The sequence below is a fragment of the Zalophus californianus genome, chromosome 17 (genome assembly GCF_009762305.2).
Source record: "Zalophus californianus isolate mZalCal1 chromosome 17, mZalCal1.pri.v2, whole genome shotgun sequence".
In the NCBI taxonomy this organism is placed as follows: domain Eukaryota; kingdom Metazoa; phylum Chordata; class Mammalia; order Carnivora; family Otariidae; genus Zalophus; species Zalophus californianus.
Genome location: NC_045611.1, coordinates 24,590,533 through 24,614,150, shown reverse-complemented (window position 1 = coordinate 24,614,150; position 23,618 = coordinate 24,590,533). Strand labels below are relative to the sequence as shown.

The following is a 23,618-nucleotide window of genomic DNA, read 5'->3' as shown; positions in this document are numbered from 1 at the left end:
CAAATGTCAAGCAACCCATTGTGGTATTTTCAAATTAGCCTGGATATCAGAGTGGAACAAAACTACACGCATACACACACACATACACACACACACACACACATCTCATAAAATGTGTCCCTCTTTTACCCTGTAGTTCATAAAGACTATTTGTTTTAATTAATTTTTCTTAAAAAATAACCAGAAGCACACTAATTAAGGGGAGAAATCTAAATATTTCTGCATCTCTAGTAGTTCCAAATGATCACGAGATGGTAATTTAGATCATTCACATTTGAGAAGTTATGAGAAGGTTAGTAAGTAGGTTATCTTAATATGCTTTAGTAGGGAGCAACTTCATATTTTCATTATTGTCTGGATCCTAAGAGTCTAAGATATATTAATTCATTTGTTGTTCCATATATGTTGGTCTCATGCTTATTATGTTCCAGGTTCTGTATTGGGTACTGAGTGCTATAAAAGCCAAGACAAAATCAGACAAGGTTCCTGATCTCATGGACCTTACCATAATATTCTGCATTCAATACACATCATTTGCATTAATTCTTGAAACTGCTCTTGTTCTTAAAAAGCTCAAAATATGGAGAGAAATAACAATTGCCATAAAATTGCATTGCTGTCTGGTTCATTCATATAATATTTTTAAGCATCTATTATGTGCCAGGCGCTGTATTAGATGTTAGAGATACAATGAGTGGCAAAACTGTTCCTGATCTTATGGTTAAGTGGAGAAAATTAAATATATGAGTAATTTCAGTGCTAGATTGAAGAAATTCAGATGTACCTCTGAGGGGTCATGCGTAGGATGTTCTATCAACATAGCTAACCAAGGTGTGCAATTCTGGGAAGGAAAAGCAGCATATAAATTGAGGAATAAATTCAAGCTAGCAGGCAAAGAGTTTGCTAAAGGGCAAGAGTGACCAAGGTATAGGAAATGGGGTCCCTTGGGAGTGTGTTCATGGTGTGAAATATAGAACAGAATACCAAAAATAGAAAAGCGTGGAAGGAGAGTATAGGATCAAGGTGTTTGGACTTTTTTGACCAGGCAAAGGGAATACTTAAAAGATTTTAAGCCAGGGGAGCTATGATCAGATTTGCAGTTTAGATTGATCCTTTCAGCTGCTATCTGGAAAATGGTTTGATATAGAAACTGTTCACAATGCTTGTAATATACAGATAAAGTGGTATGTTCTGGAATTATGAGCAGAGTCTTAGAGCAAGACATCCTCCAATCTTGTACCCTTTATAACATTCTCAAGGTTATTCCTGGAATATGCATAGTAGATTAAAGAAACAGTGGTATATCAGTATTATAAGCCAACAGGAATGTAGTCCTTATTCAAATCCAAATGTTTAACAAACTGTCCCACGATCATCGATGGCAGAGTCAAGTGCAGAGTCAAGATTAAAACCATAAGAATAAATATTTCAGTAAAGAAATCTTTGAATGCCAGCAAGTACAAAACTTAATTCTACGTAAAAATTAATATTATTGAGGTGCTATGAGGATTATTATCATTTAATCCCTCTCATCAACCCTGTGAGATACAGACTTTTTAAAAATTCATTTATTTAGTAAACTGAAATGAAGAAAGATTAAGTAATTTGACCCATCATACGGCTAGTGAACAGAAAGGCCAGGATTCAAAATGAGGCTGGTTAACTTCACATTTGTTTTACTTTTCCTTTAGAAGGCAGCAACAAGTTTACTTTCGTAGAAACTAGGGAGGGAAACTTGTGGTATGTCTTGGTTCCTAAATTTTTGCCATAAATTTTTATCCTGGATCTCTTAAATGTGAAAATATACTGGGACAGCCTTTTACCATCTCTCTCTGCAAAGAAAGAATGCAGAGGAGGTGAGCCCCCACATATGAAGATGTGGAAAAGGAAACTGCCCCTCCATCCCAGCCCAGTCTGAGGATAAAATGTTGGAAAGTGGGAAAGGATATACTGCTCCATTGTCTTCTGTCATCTCCTGGGTGCAGCTTTCACACTAGCTTTGGCAAATATGTCCCTTTATCTAACAATGAGCAATTAAACTGAAAACTCATATGGGGAAAATATGTAATATTATTACTAAAACTTTGTAATGATCTTATCAACAAAATTGAAGTTAAATTCTTGACTTACCATATGTTTTATTATGTCTTTGCCCAAGGAAAGGCAATTTGACTTTCTTGACATTGCTTTCTTTTTCTCTTCTTTCAAAGCTATGATTAAGAACTAATTTATTTAGATCTGGCTGTGATTAGTTGAATGATTCTGCTTCTTGTTGTAATTAATTTTCAGACACTTTAATTGATAGTACCTGTACTATATTTAATGCATTTCAAGGTACTAGAATAAAAATGTTGCTTGTTGAAGTATTCACATATCCACTCCACTAAATAGAATACTGATTTATTCTATATCAACATTTTGTATTTGTTTCTTTATGACTTTTATGGAGGAAAATACTTAAAGTCAATTGTATGTTTATTTCAATATAAACTAGGGGAAAGGAGGCAAAATTTTTTCACAAAATAATACAGTGGTCCTTGATCTGGCAGCCAGGGATTGCTAAAATATCCACGGATGAGCTTTGGCAAAGTCTTTGAAATTATATATGTATACACAGTCACACACACACACCACACACGTGCAGATTTTTGGGAATTTGTCATAGGGGTGCATGACCTCAGCATTTTTTAGTGTCTAGTATAGTTCAGAAACCCTATATTGAATCACCATTTAAGCTTTTTAAAATACATACTTAGAAAATCAATTTCTAAATCAGAATTCTTTGGATTTATATTTTGAGGCTTTTCCAGGATTTAAACCCAAAATGCATACTGACATACAGTATACAATAGGGATTGTGCTAGACTTATTAATTAGTTATGCCTTTTAGCCCTCATAATACTTTCATGAGATTGTATTGTCATGATTATTTTGAAGATAAACTGAGAAGCTAGGTTGAAATGTAGATAATTGATTATTACTTACAGTTTTATCCGTGCTCAAACATTTAAGAAATTCATAACTTTAAGAAATATAAGGGGAAATTGTTTTTCATTTTATATTACTGAATTTTTAAATAATTTTTTCAATTAATATCTTCTTGACTTCTCTATTTTCCAAAAGAAATCTGTATTATAAGCAAGGTATCTAACTTCAGATTCAAATCTATTGTTCTGTTTTATTCTTGAATATAATATTATTGGAAATGATGAGCCTCTCCTTGAATTCCCTGGTCTTTTATTTCCTTTCTCTGAGGGAATAAATTGTTACCAACTCATCACTCACTGAATTGTATTAACTACCACACTGCATACTTTTGACATTCATGGTAATAATCAAGCAACCTGTTCCACCTAATAGTTCATTGAAGGATCTTCTGTATTATAATGTTACACCAAATATTGTATATTTTAAAGCATTTGTAAATCATTCCATTTTCATGCTGAAAGTATCCTGACAGAAATGCATGGGGGAAAGAGCATTGCAATTTAAATGTCACATTTATCTCTGGCAGTAAATTCTACACACAGGCAGGTGTAGTCTCAGTGAGGCTTCTCTGTCAGTTATCAGCAATCTGTTAGTTCACCTTACAACTTTCAGGAAGACTTTCATAGGCATAGAAAACTCATGACTTAAGAATTTAGGCAATGCCAGACCGATTTTTTTTTAACTTACTTGATGAAACAGAGCACAACCTCTGTATGTATGTGTGTGTGTATATATATATATATATTTAATTTGATATTTTAGTTCCAGATACCTTGCTTCACATGTTAGTGAAAGGATAGAAGCTTCTAGAGAAAGTATACCTTTGACAATTTTTTCTTAGAATCATCACAAATGCATAAGAAGGGATATAAATGTCTAGCCTACGACTGTTCAGTGTGAGGGAGTTCCCCACGCCTCCAGCCTCTCACCAACAAGAAGCTTCCATTTCCCTGCCACTCTGAAATTAGGAATGGTCATCTGAACTTCTTTGCCCAATGAAATGTGAGTGTAGTGATATGTGTGACTTCTTTGTGGAAACATGTAATTGCTGGTGCTTGCTGCCCCACCTGTCTCTTCCCACTGCTCCTGTTAACATGGGGGCATGAGTTGATCTGTTGGGGCAATGCTGAGCCATCACTTGGGGAGGAGTTACCCTGGAGAGTCCTCCAACCCACGACTGACTCTCTGTGAAAAGGAAATAAAGCTTTGTTGTGTTATGTCTCTCAAATTTGGGGTTAGATATCACCTCATCAGTCTAGCCTATCTGAGTGATACTTGCTTCATGGAAGCGTAATTCCAATGTGATACTTTGCCATCACACTTATAATAGGGGCTTTTAAATGCTCCAAATTTTAGTTAAAAAAACAAACAAACACTCTCTTACAGATTTTAAATTAATATATTTAAATGTTACTTAAATATATTTCCCATTTCCCCCATATGTCACGTACAGCTTTTCCAACATTGTATTAATGTCTATTAAATGTGCAGAATAAAAATATATATTTTGAAAAAGCAAACAACAAAAACAATGTATCAAAGCTTAAAGTGATAAATTTGCATGGCCCTTCCACCTAAAAATGTCACTCCACAAAAACTTCGTAATGGAAATCTTGAATCCATGTCCATCTGATTCCAAGTTTTATGTTCTTTTCAGTAAAATCTAAACCTTTTCCTAGCTAATGAAACGTAGCTCCCAAAGTTGTCATGAGGATTAAGTGGGATATCTAATGTAAAGCAACCAGCTCAGAGCCTAGCACCAAGAACTACTCAATAAATGTTAATTTAGCTTCAGAAATGCTCAAGATGCCTTTTAAATTTTAATCAGGTACCCTTACATATTAAAATTGTCAAACAGCAATCATTATGGTCCTCAGTGATTAGTGTCTTTCCACAATAGATCATAATGCTCTTTCCAGACCTTTAAAATGAAATTGCAACTTAATCCTGCATCCTTTGGTTTCAGCTTGCTAAAATCTGAACCTATGCCTGGGTTTGCATTATGAAATAACTAAAATTTTCAGTGGACTTCCTTACATAAGATTGTCTATTTTCTAGTTGGAACTACCACTTTTGGCATTATACTGATCAACTATGGAATAGTCTAGTCCCAAATTCCATTTTCATTAGCAAATTTCACTCTAGATAACTTTTAGAAAACACATACCCACGCATGCATGCACACACACACACACACACACACACACACACACAGAGTCTGAATTTTCCACATAACTGAATTTAGATGTATACACCCTTTTATTGATCTACATTTTTGTTATCCATTTTATCTTTAGAATGTATTTCCAATATGTTCTTAAAAATGGCATCTTATTTTTGTTAGATTTCTAGGCAAAAGGCCAATAGTTTATATGAGATATTGGTTTAGGAAGTATGTATTTAAGGAAAATGATCAAGGAAAAGGTCATGATGGGTGATGTCTTAGGAAAAATAGCCAGAATTGATGTAGCTTTATATCGTTGGTGATATTGACACAAGTTTCCTCTGTGAAGCTGTTTGGTATACCAAAAACATATGAATATGTCATATTCAAAGAGCAACTTCACTTGTTTTGCCTGTTTAGTACTTAGCTGAATATTTAGCACTACGTTTCTACCTACTGATTAGGAAATGCATTTATAAACACCAATGTTAGAATCTAAAGTGTCTTACAGATCGTTCTGATATGCCCTTTCAGTGTACATGTAGGACCTAAAGTTCATGAAGAGACTATACTGTAAACTGGGATATAGCTTATAACCAGCTTCCAGTCTTTGAGTAGAAATAAACTTACCCTTTTTTGTGCACAGCTTGGTCTTATGATACCAAGTCCTGCCTCTGTGTTAAACCTTTAATATGTCTGGAACAAGGTGAGACATAAATAAGTAAACCATTAAAAAAAATTAAAAACAAAAAACAAAAGGGGCACCCGTGTGCCTCCGTCCTTAAGCTCTAAGCTCAGACTCTTGATTTTGCCTCCGCTCATGATCTCAGGGTCTTGGGATCCAGCAGAGTTGGACTCTGTGCTTGTCCCTCTCCGTCTCCCTCCCCCTCCCCATCCTTATACTCTCTCTTTCAAATAAATAAATAAAATCTTTAAAAAACAACAACAAAGAAACAAGCAAACTAACTTTACTGCTTTGGAAAATGCACATAAGCGATGTCATCCCTTCCCCAGCTGGGTTGTTGTGAAATCCAATGTAAGAGCATCATGGAGGGTGAAGGACTTTTAAATGTAAGCCAGTCTTGGCTTCCCAGCTGACCCAAAGGAGTTTAATATTGCAAAGTTCAACTTGTGGAAATGTGGGGCATAAGGATAAACTTCTGCTTTAAGAGTATAGACTCTGATGCTAAATTGCCTGGAACTTAATCCCAGCTGCTTGATTTACCAGCTTTAAATTGACCTTGGACACATTACTTATCTCTCTGCATCATGGATTTTTCACCTGTAAAATAGAACAATAATCCTTTTCAATTCATAAACAATTTAAAAAAATAAACAGGGTAATGCGTGGAAAATAATTTAAAGAGTCTGGCATGTAGTGTATATATGATGTGCAATGAACATAAGCTAGAACATTTATGTTGTCTTATTATTTTTATTTTCAAGATTTCCTAGAACCTCAAGCCATTACAAGTTCTACATGCCTTCTGTCTAAAAGACACATAAGAAAGTCTTTTTGCATTTAGTTGATGCCATGCGTTTGATTTATTGCTGCTGTCGCCACTGACCATCCTGTATGATGGTAGCATCTCCTTGCCAAACTTAGCTTTGTTGCCATATCCATGATTCAGACTCTAAATCTGGGACCCTAACTGGGTGCTGCTAACATTTTATTCCAGTTTAACTTCATATATTTTAGACTTTTTGTAATTAGGCCGCAAAGCCACTTTTTAATTTAATCTCCAGGGATTTCTTTGGCTCCCACATTCTGGACAGCTTGGATCAGGGTGTTCTCTGTGATGAGAACACAGCATTTCAAATGTAAAGTACACCCTTCTCTTGCCTTGCTCTCAAGACCTGGGCAGCATCCGGCCATATATGGTCATTAGGAAATCTGAATGCAGCTTTCAAATCAATTCCAGATTTAACTAATCTCAATTCTATGTAGTTAATACTAGATGGTGATTTATCACTGAGCAGAAATCCACTTAATTATGTCAGTCTGATATTATGTTTTGATAGATCCCTTTGTTTGATTGTTAAGAGTGCTGGCAAATTATTTAATAATTAGGCATAGAATTGATTAATAAGGTTTGACTGTTAACAATTAGATTTTACTATTTTGGCTTGACACTTATTGAAAGTTTGTCTGCTTTTAGGCTGATATTTTGCATGATACATGCTAATTGATTTGCATCCATCATTCTTCTTCATTTACTCATAGGAACTGTATTTGTAACCATTGGGTAGTCTGTGGTATGCATTTAAGAAGTACTTTGGAAACCAATCTGTCCCCACATCTTTGCTTTATTGCTACAGATTTTTAAGCAGTTCCACACTATAGACACAAAGAATGGCTTGGGATTCAAATTAAAACAAGTTTAGATAGACTGCAAAGCTTTCCTCAGCAGACTGACTTCTACAGTAAATACCCAAATTAATGCACATCACCATTCAGGCAGAGAAGACACCATCTTCTAGATTCTGAGCTATAATGTCTACTCTTAAAAAGAGCATAAAGTTTACATAAAATATTTAAGTTTCCTGCGTACATATTACTGCATCTCATGTCTGTTTTATACCTCAAAGTAAAAAGTTATTTCACGGGGCGCCTGGGTGGCTCAGTTGGTTAAACCGCTGCCTTCAGCTCAGGCCATGATCCCAGAGTCCTGGGATCGAGCCCCACATCGGGCTCCCTGCTCATGCGGGAAGCCTGCTTCTCCCTCTGCCTGCCGCTCCCCCTGCTTGTGCGCGCGCTCTCTCTCTCTCTCGCTCTCTCTGTGTGTCAAATAAATAAATAAAAATCTTAAAAAAAAAAGTTATTTCACTTATCCGTTAGTGATTTTGACCAGTATCCAGCTGCTTGTACTTAAATGGTTCTTAAAAGACAAAACCAATATTATCTTTAAAATATTCATTCATTCATTCATCTATTATTTGTTCATTCATTCACATCTTAGACTCTTCTACCCATTTATTAATGATCTCTTTTGCATTCATTCTCTTTTTCTTAGCAATAATCTATATTTTCTAGTCAGGCAATTTTGTCCAACCTTATTTCTGGGTGTGGGTCCTCATTAGCTTAAGCCAGTCACAATAACCATCATCCTGGCCCCAGTTTATAAGCTCAGGTTGAATTTGTTAAAGGCAACAATTCATGATAATGATGTGACAGGTATTAATGTCTCTATACCCAATGCCATAGCACACATCTTCAGGAAGTAGAAGGTCTCAGAAATAAACAAGGAGATGGAACAGAAATACAATAAACAAAAATGACTAGCATAATAACATTTAATGTTAATAAGTTTTGGCAATTATCATTTTATCTTCTTTACATATCTACTGTCACAATAATATTGTATAGCAAATAACCCAAAACTGTGGTGTAATAAACTTGTTGCTCAGGTGTTGGGATGGTTAGCTAGGCAGCTCTCCTGTTCTTTTCTTGCTTTGCTCAGACATCTCGAGTTTGGCTAGCTGCTAGCTGATTAAGAAGGCCTTACTGGAACGCTCAAAGTGACTTACCTCTCTAACCCACGCTCTCTCCTCCTCCCAGGATCACCAGGCTAGGCTGGGCATTGCCTTCTCAATACCATGAGAGGAAAAGAGTGAGCAACCCCAGTAGTCTTTCCAGTCCTCCCCTTGTGTAATGTTGGCTAAATTTCAAAGAGCCCAAAGCAAATTATATGTAACTCAAGTTGCGGTCAGAGAGGGAGGATATTACAAAGTTATAAGGCAAGGGGTATAAACCCATGGAGTGTGTAGTAATTGGGACCATTATTATAATCTACAAAATACAGCTGACCCTTGAATGATGTAAGGGTTAGAGGCACCAACTGCCAGTGCAGTAAAAAAAAATCTGTGTATAATTTTTGACTCCCCCCAAATTTAACTACTAATAACCTGCTGTTGACTGGAAGACTTACCTAAGCCGTTGATTAACACATATTTTTATGTTATATGTATTGTATACTACCTTCTTACAGTAATACCTATCTTTTTCTTAATTTGGGGGGGTGCTGTTTAGGCCATGCAGTTTGTTTACAGGTTTTCCCAAATGGACAGTTTTCTAAGAAAAGGTGGTTATTTTCCAATACAGAAAATTTCCAATATATTTATTGAAAAAGCATCCATGTATAAGTGGACCCAACACAGTTCAAACCCATATTGTTCAAGGGTCAGCTGTACTTTATTTAAAAGATGCTGCATTAAAACAATTCTGTTGCTCCAATGACTTCAATTTCGTCATGTTTTTATTTCTCAACCATAATCCTCTATTTTATATTATCTACTCTTTATTTCATAGTTATTTTGTGCCCTTTAAATAAACTACCCTCTGGGTACATTTTCCTTATCCTTGGGGCTACCTAAATACATGACTTGTGGGGAGAATGATAATTACCTTGCTCGGAATGCTGCTTTTCCTGTAGGAAAACCAAGGTGGAATAGAGAAGAGAACCATACGAAAAGAAGTCTGGAGTGTGGATTTCTGTTTTTGAAGTCTTGTAGCTTCCATTTAGCAATTTATGAGTTTAGGAATGTAGTCACATACTTCCATCGAGTTACTTCCAATGTGCAATGAAAGTTTGGATATGATTAGGGATATCATATATAATAGCATATTTGAGATTTCAAGGGTAGCATTTAGCTTAATGTGTGATAAATAAATGGAATTGTTTCCCCCAACTCTCCTTCTCTGGGTAGATAGAAACATACAGGTAACTTTTCCTAGCAGGTATGCAAAGCTCATGCCTAAGAATTTAGTTCAATGAAAAAAAAAAAAAGCTGTTCTACTTTTCATCTACTTTAGAAACTATTACCAGGATACAATTATGAGCAATACTTTCCATTTAAATATCCAACTCTGCTAAATCTGTTTAGATTTTTAATTGTATCTTTTACTACGTGATGCCAAAGTGCTTTTCTCTCTAGCATCTGCCAAGAAAGGTATGTAGTCACGGGTACATTAAATGGTGGTCTGACTGCCTCTTCTGTTTGGGAATTGTGTCTTGCCATCTGCTTTTATGTGTATTTGGTTGCCTGTTAGGATTCCGTATGTCCTCTAGCCACAAGTTCCACATAGAGCTTCTAATAAGATGAACTTTGCTCTAGGATTTCTCTTTTGTGGATGAAGTATTTTCTACTGGCCAAGGTTATCCTTCCTGCTCCGGGTGCTAATTTGTGCTGCTCTTAATCCACTCATATTATTGATAGTGGAGTCCTTGGTGTGTGTTATATTGAAATATTACTAATGTATGAACTGTAACATTAAATTTCTAATATAATCAATCAAATAGCATACATATGCAGTAGATGCTTGGCTAGTAAAAAGATTAATTGCCATGTGCAATGAAAACTCTCTGTAAGGTGAAATATTGCATGTCTCCCACAGAAAGATGGAAGCCTGAACACTGTGTTAAGCTAATGACTACTTCTGCCATTCAACCATATGGATTGCCTTTAAGACAAACTGAAATGAAGATTAAAGGCATGTAAAATCAACTCTCTATTAAAGCAGTTAGGGCTTTTCTCCAGATTCTACAGGAAAATTATGCAATCTGTTGCAAAACCAAGCACTTGTCTCCCAGATGGTGCCCAGAATCTATCTGAGCAAACACTTCTTTCCTGCTCTGTGTAACAAACCAGGCATATTTTTGATTCTCTGTGCTTGATTATGCATCTGAAGACATTTACACGGGAAGGACCTTGTAGAGTTGCTATGGATTTGAATTGTAAAACTCCACAATGTTGTAAAATACACTTTGAGAGCAAACCTGAAGTTATGAAGTAAAAAATGATGCTTTTTTTTAAATGTACTATTTATTTCCCTGATATGCTGGCTATCTTTTTTTTTTCCCCCATAAGTATTCTGCATTTGGCTGATCAGAGAGTAAGGCCAAGAGTCTTTGATTGTTGATAATCTTTTTTTAATTAATGTGGACCTGATTGCTTTTTGGGAGGCCTATTGTGAATTAAATTATTGGTGGTAGGATACCTGCTTTTAATTATTACCGAGAGTATTTTGAACAAAAAGATTCATTCTTACTTAAATGGATACCTGGCAGGGTTTTAGTTTCTTTCTGCATGTATAGTAAATATGTTGTTTACATATTTAGGGAATAGTGATTGTTGGTGAATGCTCCCGAGGATAAAGGTCAGGCTACATTATTAGCCACATCTTTTCCAGCAGTTTTGCCTGGGCTCCTTGTCTTCTTCATGCCTGTCACTCATTCTGTTCTTCCTTGGCTTGACTAATTCCATGTATCCTCAAGCTCCTGTCAGAGGTTCTTAGTCCAGGAAAATGCTTCTCATCACTTAGAACTGAGTTAAGTGTCTGTTATTTGCTTCCAATGGAATAGTATTCAGTACTCAGAAGAAAGGAACTATCAAGCAATGAAAGACAAGGAGGGAGGTGCTTACCTGCATAATGCTTAGTGAAAAAAGCCATCTGAAAAGGCTACATATGTTATTCTTACAAGTATATGGCATTCTGAAAAAAGCAAAACTATAGAGATAGTTAAAAGATCAGTGGTTGCCAGGGATTCAGGAGAGGGGAATGACTGAATAGGTGGAATACAGAGGGACTTTTAGCATAGTGAAACTATTCTCTACAAAATTTTAGTTGCCTGTGATCCTGAAACTGCACTAATTTTTTTTTAAACGTAATGGTGGATATATGCCATTATGCAGTTGTTAAAACCCCTAGAACTGTACAACACAAAAAGTGAATCTTAATATAAACCATGGGCTATAATAAGAAGAATTTATCAATTTTGGTTCATTAACTCTAGCAAGTATACTACCCTAATTTTGGATGTTAATATGAGGGAAACTGTAGACTTGTAGAGTGGGCATAGGGTTGAGTATGTAGAGTTCTCTGTATTACCTGTTCAGTTATTCTGTAAATCTAACACTGTGCTAAAAAGTCTATTAATTATTAAAATAATACATTAAAAATGTTGACACTCAAATTGTATAGCAGTTACAAATAATACAGGATTTACTCACAATTTTTCTTTTCTACTTCTCTTAATCCTCCCTCAAACAAACATTCTCTAGTTTTGTGGAATCAGCAATTAAGAAGAGAAATCAACATTTTTATCCACGTTTAAAAGGTGATGGGGTTGCATTGAGAGGAGAAATATATCAATGCTTAATAATTATATTAATATGTTTTTCTTAAAGATACTGAAAGGAAATACTTGTCATCCATATGGATTTGAATTTCATTGAACATAGTTTTCTGTGTCACCATAATTCATTTTATACATATATTCTTTAGAAACATTTTTTCAATGATTTTCATAATATAATGACATATAAGCTCTAATTCCTGAATAAGGGGCTCATAATCAAGGTGAATAACAGACACATAAATAGGTATAACTTACTGTGTTGTCTTATGAGTATAATTATATCAGTATGTTAATCTCATAAGTAATTTAAAATATTTTTTCTGAACAAAAATAGTATAAGGCATATCATGGGGTGGAAAGGAGGCTTTCTGTACTTTTTAAAAAATGAAGTAAGAGACATCAGTGTGAGCTAAGGCTTCGGCAAGATAATTGGCCATGAAAGGTTGTATCCTAGACTTCTCTGGATGCTTTTGTCATTGTTTTATGCATTTGGAGATATATTTATGGGGTAAGTTTGAGAATAACTGACATTAGCCAAGTCATAAAGCATAAAAATGTCCTTATGCCTTACTATAGCAACTATATCTATATCATATGTTCAGAAGAAGGGGTGTAAAGGTGAATGTCTACAAGAAACTGAAAAGGGAGTTTCAGGCAAAGGGTGCTTTAAATGTCCTGTACAGAAGAATGGATTTCAGTTTCTGAGCAAGAACTAAGGTATCAGAAATTTTTGAACATAAAATGTATATGACAAATGGTTTCTTGGGATCCTTGACCCTAAGAATACTATAAGTTGTGGCTTCTCTAATGAAGAAGGGAAAAGGACCTAACCCTTTGGCAGAATATCCCATTAGAAGTCTGCCATATGACCCAGCAATTGCACTACTGGGTATTTACCCCAAAGATACAAATGTAGTGATCCAAAGGGGTACACGCACCCCAGTGTTTATAGCAGCAGTGTCCACAATGGCCAAACTATGGAAAGAGCCAAGATGTCCATCAACAGATGAATGGATAAAGAAGATGTGGTATACACACACACACACACACACACACACACACACACACACACACACACACACACACACACACTGGAATATTATGCAGCCATCAAAAAAATGAAATCTTGCCATTTGCAACTACGTACATGGAACTGGAGGGTGTTATGCTGAGTGAAATAAGTCAATCAGAGAAAGACATGTATCATATGACCTCACTGATATGAGGAATTCTTAATCTCAGGCAACAAACTGAGGGTTGCTGGGGTTGTGGGGGATGGGGTGGCTGGGTGATAGACATTGGGGAGGGTATGTGCTATGGTGAGCACTGTGAATTGTGTAAGACTGTTGAATCACAGACCTGTACCTCTGAAGCAAATAATACATTATATGTTAAAAAAAAAAAGGGGAAAAATGAAGGGGGAAAATCAGAGGGGGAGATGGACCATGAGAGACTATGGACTCTGAGAAACAAACTGAGGGTTCTAGAGGGGAGGGGTGTGGGGGTGGGTTAGCCTGGTGATGGGTATTAAAGAGGGCACATATTGAATGGAGCACTGGGTGTTATATGCAAACGATGAATCATGGAACACTACATCAAAAACTAATGATGTAATGTATGGTGATTAACATAACATAAAATAAAATTAAAAAAAATAAAAACAGGAAAAAAGTCTATTGTAGTTAATCAGTTGAGAGATACTGATATAATTACAATAGATGACAGTAGAGATAAAGAAAATAAGAGATGTATCTCTAAGACATCTGAACTAAAATCAAATAGATTTAGCTATTCATAGAGCCCTTGCCTTGTCCAAAAGTGGCTCTATATCTTTCATTTGGGTAGATTTGGTGATTTTGCCTCCAGTTAACTAGATGACTTCCCTAGATGATTTTGTATTTGGAGCAGCATTGGTCCATGATGCACATATTTCAACCAGGTACTCTTGAAGAACAATATTCCTCTTCTGCCAGTGGACATATAGTTTAAATTTCAGGAGCCACTAGGATTAAACATGTTCAGTTTTTGAAAATCCATATGATAGAATAATTTGCAACTGAGGAACTTAAGAATTTGTAGGGGAACCAAGGTCTCTGAGAGGAACATTATATTAATGAACTTTTATATGCTATTATGGTTACTTAGTATTATACTGCTTATTATTTTGCTTTAGTAAAGATATCTGGCATTTATATATCTAAATACATAGGACCGCTTATCCTTAATCTAAATTCTGTTTACTATACCTATGTATTACAAACTCTTGAGATTTGATACTAATTGAAATATTTTGTTATTGTCATATCTTACATTTATCTAGAGATTTATTTCAGAACTAATTTAAGCATAATCCATTTCCTTAATAGTTTTTATTAATTTTTTGGGTGGGTCATAAGTAGATATTTTCCTTTGTTTTATTTTTTCTTTCTTTTTAATAGTGTAATGGTGTCTTCAAAGGGAAAAATACCCTGTAATGTGGCAACTTTACATAAATACACAATTCCACATTTCTTGTGACTGAGGAAACCATTTCATATTTGCTACGAGTTCATCAAATTTAGGATGTTGGATTTCTGAATCTCAAAGTTTACTTTGAGTCTTTACTATGATATAGTTCAAGTATCCAGATTTGGTTGGAAGAACATGACTCTTTAATCAAGGTTTTTGTTTAAGTACTCTTTAATTCTTAAAGAAAGCTCGTACTTTAAGACAAGCAATCTTTAAATTATATTTTGATTGTGTTTTGGAATTAAAATGTATTCAATATTTTTTCCTGTAAATGGTCAGCAAGCCTTATCTGTAAAAGCCCAAATAGTAAATATTTTAGCCCTAATGGACCATATGGTCTCTGGTGCAACTACTCAACTCTGCCTTTATGAAAGGAAAACAGCTGTAGATAATATAATAAAGCCATTTACAAAGATAGGTGAGGTGGCAGGGTTTGTCCTACAGGCCTTAGTTTTCTGACCCCTGATTGAATAGTATATAACATAGTAAATGAAATGACAGAGTATACAACACTAACATTTAGTTTTATACACAGATTTTAGGCTAAAATCCCTTCTTACTCAGCTTTTAGTTAGGGTGGTGTCAGCTCTTCACTCTCTTTCTATTGCTGATTATGAGTATTTTATTAAAACCACCAAAATGATATGGCTTAAGGCATCAAATACTGCAAATCAGTTAAATAAATTGGCCAAAGGAAAACAATGGTAAAAAAATATTCTTGGGGTACATTTGATTCATGAGAAGTATATAATAATAAAATCCAAAATTTGGCTCTCTTTTGTCTCCAATGCACAGGAAACCTGGTCAATTATAAAGATTTTTTTTAAAGATTTTATTTATTTATTTGATAGAGAGAGAGACACACCGAGAGAGGGAACACAAGCAGGGGGAGTGGGAGAGGGAGAAGCAGGCTTTCTGCCGAGCAGGGAGCCCGATGCAGGGCTCTATCCCAGGACCCTGGGATCATGACCCGAGCCAAAGGCAGACGCTTAATGACTGAGCCACCCAGGCGCCCCAATTATAAAGATTTTTTGCATTATAAAGGCTTTTTGGCAAAAATATTTTTACATGATTTAATATCTTGAAATTAGGTATTTCTGGGTTCCTACTTAAAAAAAAAAATTTCTAGGGTGCCTAGGTGGCTCAGTTGGTTAATGACTGCCTTCGGCTGGGGTCATGATCCCGGAGTCCTGGGATTGAGTCCCACGTCAGGCTCAGCAAGGAGCCTGCTTCTCCCTCTGACCCTCTCCCTTCTCATGCTGTTTCTCTCTCTCTCTCTCTCTCTCTCTCTCTCTCTCTCTCAAGTAAATAAATAAATATCTTAAGAAAAAACACACAACTTTCTCAAAGAGAAAATATGTTGTGGTACAATATTGAGGTTTCCAGAGAGTACAGAACAACAGATCACATAGGGATTTTCTTTTTAATGCTTTCTTCAAGACGTTGTAACACCAAATGGGAATTGTTTTGAAGTAGCAAACAATAAATTAATATCCGTGAAATTATACTTTACTGATGCTGTTCCTTTGTTTGTGGATGGTGGCTCTATAGTAGTTGGTGGGATCCAGAAATGCTGCTGACTGATGGTCTGGTTTGAGCTAAGGATAGAGTAGAATTTTGAGAATATCAGGTAATGTTGTTAGGAGGAATCTGACTAGCTTTTGATGTTTGATGGCAGACAGCTGTTAAACCTCATCCTTCCTTCTTTCCCTTGTACCCTACATCGGGACAAACTGGTAAAAATCCCCGAGTGCTCCTTTCTTTGTCCCTGGCAGGGGATTTGGAAAAGACAAGTCTCTGCCTCCACGCAGAAGTCTCACTTTGGCTCCACCCCCTAACCACAATAAACACCTGGGGCCAGGCTCCCTTCCTTGCTCTTTCAAGCCATTTTGGATCTTCTAGGGAGGCCTGCCATGTTCTCTCCAGACCTCTGAATTACCTAAGTAATACCTCTTTTCATACACACTTGGTGTGTGTGTTGTGGGGGGGATGTTTTCAGTGTTGACCTCTAAATCTAACTTTAGGTGGGAGTCCATTGTGTTTTTGCACAGTGACTATAACAGAAGTGCTCACAACAACTGGTATCTATCAAATTGTGAAAATCTGAGTTTCTGCCTTGTTCCAATATGAGCCTGACCACCACCAGCATCATCCTCACCACCATGAGCTCTTCTACATAGGTTATGGCATAATTAGAGCCTTGCATCAGGGAAATGCTTCTAGCACCTCTCTAAATGCAGAGAAGAGGTGGTAGGGTCTTGAGCAGAAGTTATGACATTTGGCCAGGCAAAAGAAAAAGAAGGGTAAATATGAATAAGAAGTGAAGAGAATTTGGCAAGTGACTGAATGTATGTTTGCAGTACCGCGGATGGAATGATAGAGACAGAGAACAGCAAAAGAGAAAAGATTCAACGACCACACCAAGGTTTCAAACTTCGGTGATCAGTCTTAGGATGCCAGAAGAAAGAGAACAGGATTTGTCAGAAAATAAGGTCTTTTTGGAAATGCTGTGTTTGATCTTCTGATGGGTTACCTGGTTAAAAAATAACTAGAAGAGAACTGGAGCTGGAACTATCTAGTGGAGGACTAGACGTGAGGATGAGGAGTCATCACCATAATGGTAGAAGAAATTATATTACTGGATAAAGTCCTGAAGGGTGAAAGCTTAGAAGAGAAGGGAATGGTGGGATATTTTATATATTGTAAATATATGTCAGGAAAGATACTGAGGTAATGAGAAGGAGCCTTGAAATACTTTAGTAGCAAAATAAGTAGTTCCTTCAGAACTACGGGTCATCAGCACCAATATGTGATCCATACCAGATTGCATCCTGTCAAAAAAAAAATCAGTTGTTTAAACATACTCAAGAGTTTGAGGTCCTGATGTAAAATGCCATTGACTACAATTGTATTTTACTTACTGAGTTGATTCAATTAAGAGACAATAAATTCTGAGTGTTGCTGATAGCATTTGTAAAATTATCAGGCTATTCAACCATTCTGGTCAAAGTGGCTAAGGGAAGGAAAGAAATTTATAATTTCATGGTTGAGTGACATAATGAATGCTATTAACTTAATTAGTCATTATTAAAGTAACACTCTATGCTGGAAACGATAGTGACTCTTTGGGGCGTGGGGCTTTTCAATTCTACCTAAAATATTTTCAGAAATCATATTATGTCACAAATCTTTAAGTTAACAATTTATGCATGATTTTCTGTTACCTGGATTTTTAAAGATACTGCCCTTGGAATATGCTCTAAAAAGATATATAACTAAATGGTACAGAGATGACTGCATAAAAATGAAGGCACTAAAAATGAGTTTGAGATACATTTTACTTAGCCTTGAATACTAAATAAAGAGAAGTGAGTTGGTTTGATGTTCCTATCTGACTCATATAAATATCTTTGAAAAGAATAAAATATGCCCTCCCTAGGAGACACAGTTAGGTGAGGCAGATTTTAATGGAAAATGACAACTTGGTGATTCTTGCCTGACTTAAAATCTTAAAGTATTGAAGCTAGTAATGAATGGTGGAAATTTTAGAAATGGATGAGAAAAGAAGCAGAGTAAATTATGTATGTATTTCCATGTCCTCTTTAACATATATAAATTGAACACATTCCATGTGTCCTGTAATTCCCATTAATACAACGATGAGACTAATATGATCTCTTTAAGGCTAGCAAACGGATCTTATTTGCTTCATATCAAGAAAGGGGTCATGATACAGATGAAGTTCCTTCAATATTGCCTTGTCTAGTAATAGAGCTGATCTACTTGTTTCTCTGTACTTTGGAGAATGGAAAAGACTGAAGGGCAAGTGTGGACCACGGTTGGCCTTTTCGCTTATTTCTACAATGATGAGAGAATGAATGCTCATTTCACAGATAAACAGCTGTAAACATCTTCTAATACTGAGGTTGATTCCATTCTAATTTGAACCGTAAGGCCCTCAGAAACTTGGGATTCATATGCTTTAATTAACATGGCCCAATCTGTTGTCAAAACCAGAGCTGCAGATCTGAAATCATCTCCATCATAGACACATAAAGACCTCCAAATTTCTTCACTTGCTATGGAAACAACGTATAATTCTGCTATTTACAAAGATAAAATGATTGTTCTTAAAACCTGTTTTTCTCTTTTTTTCACCCTTCATTTAAGCTTTTTTTCCCTCCCCTTTAATTCTGCTGGCCAATTTGGAGGTATTGTAGACCTGCCACCCTTTACCGTGTATATTTTATCAAAGAGACATTGCAATAGAGTCTGTTGACTCCATAGATAAAATGCAAGCCCCTTAAAGCAAAAGTATAAGATTAATTTAGTGAGATCTATGAAGAGTTTATGTTTCTAACATTTTACAAATTTGTTACATATTGTGGGATGAATTTTCTTAGGATGATATATTGCATATTATTTTTCCATAGCAAGACACATTAATTGCCTGGGAATTGAAGTACAACTGTGTAAAAGATGTAGCTTTTATTGCTGGGCCAAACAAACAATTACAGAGAGACTATTTACTGAAGGCCGTGTTCATGAATAATATGGCAGGAATTTGTCTAAACGCATTATACTGTTTAACCATATTTTTTATTTTGTTTGTGTTTAAATATTTAAATTGAATTTCTTCAGTGTTGTAGTTCTTTGAATTTTGTTGAATATATGTAAAAATGTAATTGCTTTCTTTGTTTAAAAATTTAAAATTTTTCATCTGCCCTCTACTTCTTTATAGGAAAAAAAAAGCCTATTTTCATATTGATTGCACTACAGCTTTTGAAGAGAAAAAAAATGACTAAAACTATTTCTTTATATTTTTAGCTTTCTAAAATTTTCTTCTTTTTAGATATGTAGCTGTGAATTCATGTGAATTCATGTGAATATTTGGCAGTGAGATCATTTGGTCTGCTTAATATGGCCACCCCAAGTGAATATTTGGCAGTGATCATTTGGTCTGCTTAATATGGCCACCCCAAGTGAATAACTTTGACTCCCAAAAGTAATTGCTTTGTAAAGATGTATATTTTTCTTAATTATGGGAACAGCTAATTCATACTTATATATCCTCCCTATATGAATAAACCTAAAAATTAGTGATTTTTCCTCTTTATAATCAATTTGCTTCAATTTTCTAACATATCATTGGTAAAAAGTGGGAAGTTGACAAGTAATTGCTAAAAAGCAGAATGAGAAATGCAAATTTAAGAATCAAAACAGAATTTCATTGGATTAATGCTGTTGGTATGATTAATGCATCCCTCATAGTTTATACAGTGTATTAGTACTTAAGGAATATTAAAAAAAAAAAAAACTTACTGGCTATTTTCAAAAACTATGGGTCTAAACAAGGATGTTTCAGTATTTATAGCTATTCATAAATATTAAGTAGAAAAACTGAGAATTTCCCATTAAATAGTAGATTTGGGCTATATGCATGAAAACTTACTTTCCAAATGCCATTCTAACTCTTACAAATGGCACAATTTTTCTTGTTAAACTATCACATGAAACTATATTTTAAGCATAGGCTCTGGTTGTTAGAAGTTTCTTTCTTTACTTTCTTAGAAACCAAGAAGAATTATGTGGTTAGAAAACTTATATGCCAATATATTTAATATCCAAAGATGCTTATGATAGATCTATTGCCATTAAGAGGGCATACCTGGTAAGGATGGAGACAAACTTTCTTTAAGCCATCCATACATTTAGTTCATCCCATATATCCCAAACAAGCATGGACATTTCCCTTATTGAACAGTAAAAAGAATACTATGAAACTTTATAACTAATATTTATAACTAATATTGAAGAAGATACCAACCTGCCATGCTTAAGTTGAATTTCTTCCCCTGATCCAAAGGGCATAAACAGGACAAAGAATACTGTAACTGGTTCAGTGTAGAGAAATGTGCCAAATTTTGTAGTCAGGGGACCGGGATCTATTGCCAAAAGGAATATGGATTTGCTATACGGCCAAGGATAGAATGGCATCATTTAATTGGTCACTGTTTCCTTACTGATTTCTAATATTGCTCATTTTATTAAAAATTTGCTTTACTTAATTCAAAATAAAGTTAAATTAACTTCCAAGTGATTCCAAATAGCTCATACACTGGTGTGGTGCTAAAAAACAAAGACCATTTTTTAGGTTTTTTTTTTTTAATGTATTTTTTTAAAAGATTTTTTATTTGTCAGATATATATATATGGAGAGAGAGAGAGAGAGAGGGGACGCAAAAGTAGGGGGAGCAGCAGGCAGAGGGAGAAGGCGGCTCCCCGTTGAGCAAAGGGCCCGATGTGGGACTCAATCCCAGGACTCTGGGATCATGACCTGAACCGAAGGCAGACGCTTAACAACTGAGCCATCCAGCTGTCCCCATTTTTTAGGTTTAAATGTTCCTAAGATAAGAGAATGATCAGAATGAACAGAGAGTTTAGGAAGGTACAATACTTCACATGGTTCTAAATTCTGTCCTCACCGTCTGATTCATGTATAATCCATAGGCTATGTTTTAAGGCTTGGAATTTACGCCAGAACATGTTTTTTATGGCTTTCCTAAAACAATTAATATAATCATTGTACTTTTTGGAAATAAAGGAAAACAAACAACAAAAAATAGCATATCCAGGGGTGCCTGCATGGCTTAGTGGGTTAGGTGAACAACTCTTGATTTTGGCTCAGATCGTAATCTCAGGATCCTGGGATTAAGCCCTGCTTCAGGCTCTGCGCTCAGTGGGGAGTCTGCTTGAGATTCTCTCTCCTTCTGCCCCACCTCCTGCTTGCTGTGTGCGTGGGCATTCTCTCTCTCTCTCAAATCTTTTTTGAAAAAATGGCATATCTATAAAATGAATATGACCAAAATTCAATCCTCCCTGAAGTCATGATAAATCCACTTGATGTTATTGAGTCAGGGGGACAGGAAGACCAACAAATAAGCTACATTTCTCCAGATGTTAAAGATCTGAAAACAGGTTATAGGAACAGCTTAGCCTGCTCTGAATTAGCTTTACCAACCAGATTGCTAAAGCTAAAGGAAAAGAAAAGTAGAATGCCTAAGCAAACCCAGGGGATTTTCCAACGAGAGGATTGTGAAGGGTGTTTGCTGGTACAGATCACTACATGGGATAAACCCAGTTTTATATTTCTATTTACATATTAATTGTAATTCAACTATGGCATAATTAGGGAGGCTCAATACATGGTTGTATAAAAACACCAATTGCATAAACAATAAGTATTGGGCTTTTGAGGATTGATACAAAGTTTACTTAAAATGCTGTCACAGTTCTTGTCTCTTGATTTTATTCATGCAGTTTCCATTTTAATGATTGATTTATTATTTCTCATAAATTGAAATGAAGCTACTTTTGGCAGCAGTACTCTTTCATTCCAGTATAATTTCACATGGAAAAAATTTTCTTGAAGACTTTAGACATCATGGTTAGTGTTTTTTTTTTTTTTTTTTCAAACAAGGGGGTAGAATAAATGGGATCTATCACAGAAGGTTGAAAAGTATTTGTTTTATGCATGGAGATTAGAATAGTATCATGCTAAATTGATATGTTATATTCTTTAGGGGTTCAAGAAGATAAAATATTTGGATTTCACACACGAAAGCAACTACAAAAAAGAATTAGGACTAAACCATTACATAAATGTGATACTAAACAAATATAAAGCTATTTGTAAACAATATAACTTATGAAAGATGATAGAAATCTCTGTATAATACATTATGAGCTCAGGGGCAAAGGAGGTGTGAGGTGATTATTTTCTAGGTGATTTTGCAAGGTATGTGAAGAAGTCTGAAGCTGTTGATCTGAGGAAGAAGAAAAAGAAAGACCTCTGTCTCTTCTTTGGCTTCATTTGTCCTTTCTCATCTCATCCTTCTCTTTTACATCTTTTTGTCTCATCCTTCTCTTCAGTTATTTTTATATCTTACCCTTTTCTTCAGTTGTATCTGATTTTTCCAAAATCTCTTAATCAGCATGAAATATCTATTCTGGTATCCCCTTCCAATACGTATGTAATGACCAGCTATGGGGAGTATCGCAGGGATTTGGTGGGGGGGCAGGGAGATGGGATGTAAATGTGAAATACTTACTATGAAGAAATATTAGATGTGACGATATGGTCATGCTGCCATTTTGTCCCACTTTGTTAAATGACTACTTTATTCGCGCAGTAGAATTACCTCTGTAACAGGAGATCTTAAACAGTTTGAGCTCTGAACCCCATAAGCAGTGTGGTGAAGTCTAAGGACCTCGTCTCAGAATACTTTATAAATACATAAAATAAAATACTTAGGATTACAAAGGAAACAAATTATGTCAAATACATTGATCAAGATACTAAAAAATACAAATTTGTAATATAATAATACATGGGCTTTTTAATTAAAATATTAAATAACCTGTTCAGGTATGTTATAATAGCAGTTGTAATTTCAACATAGTGATGACATTAATGATATTTATAGATATCTACATAAATTAATTTAATAGGAAAAAATACAGATATGAAACATCTGTGGGTTTTTTTTTTTTGCATTTTTTAAATTTTATTATGTTAATCACCATACATTACATCATTAGTTTTTGGTGTAGTGTTCCATGATTCATTGTTTGCATATAACACCCAGTGCTCCATTCAATACGTGCCCTCTTTAATACCCATCACCAGGCTAACCCATCCCCCCACCCGAAACATCTGTGATTTTTATTGGTGACAAAGTCACAAGTAACTGTTTGATTATGCTGTGGCTTGATAATATTTTCAATCCAAATTCCTATTTGAAAGTAATGCAAACTTTC

General features: G+C 35.3%; 1 pseudogene; it reads left to right on the top strand.

Moving 5' to 3' along the window:
* LOC113936363 overlaps positions 1-23,618 on the top strand; it is a 160,469-nt pseudogene that overhangs the window by 80,745 nt on the left and 56,106 nt on the right.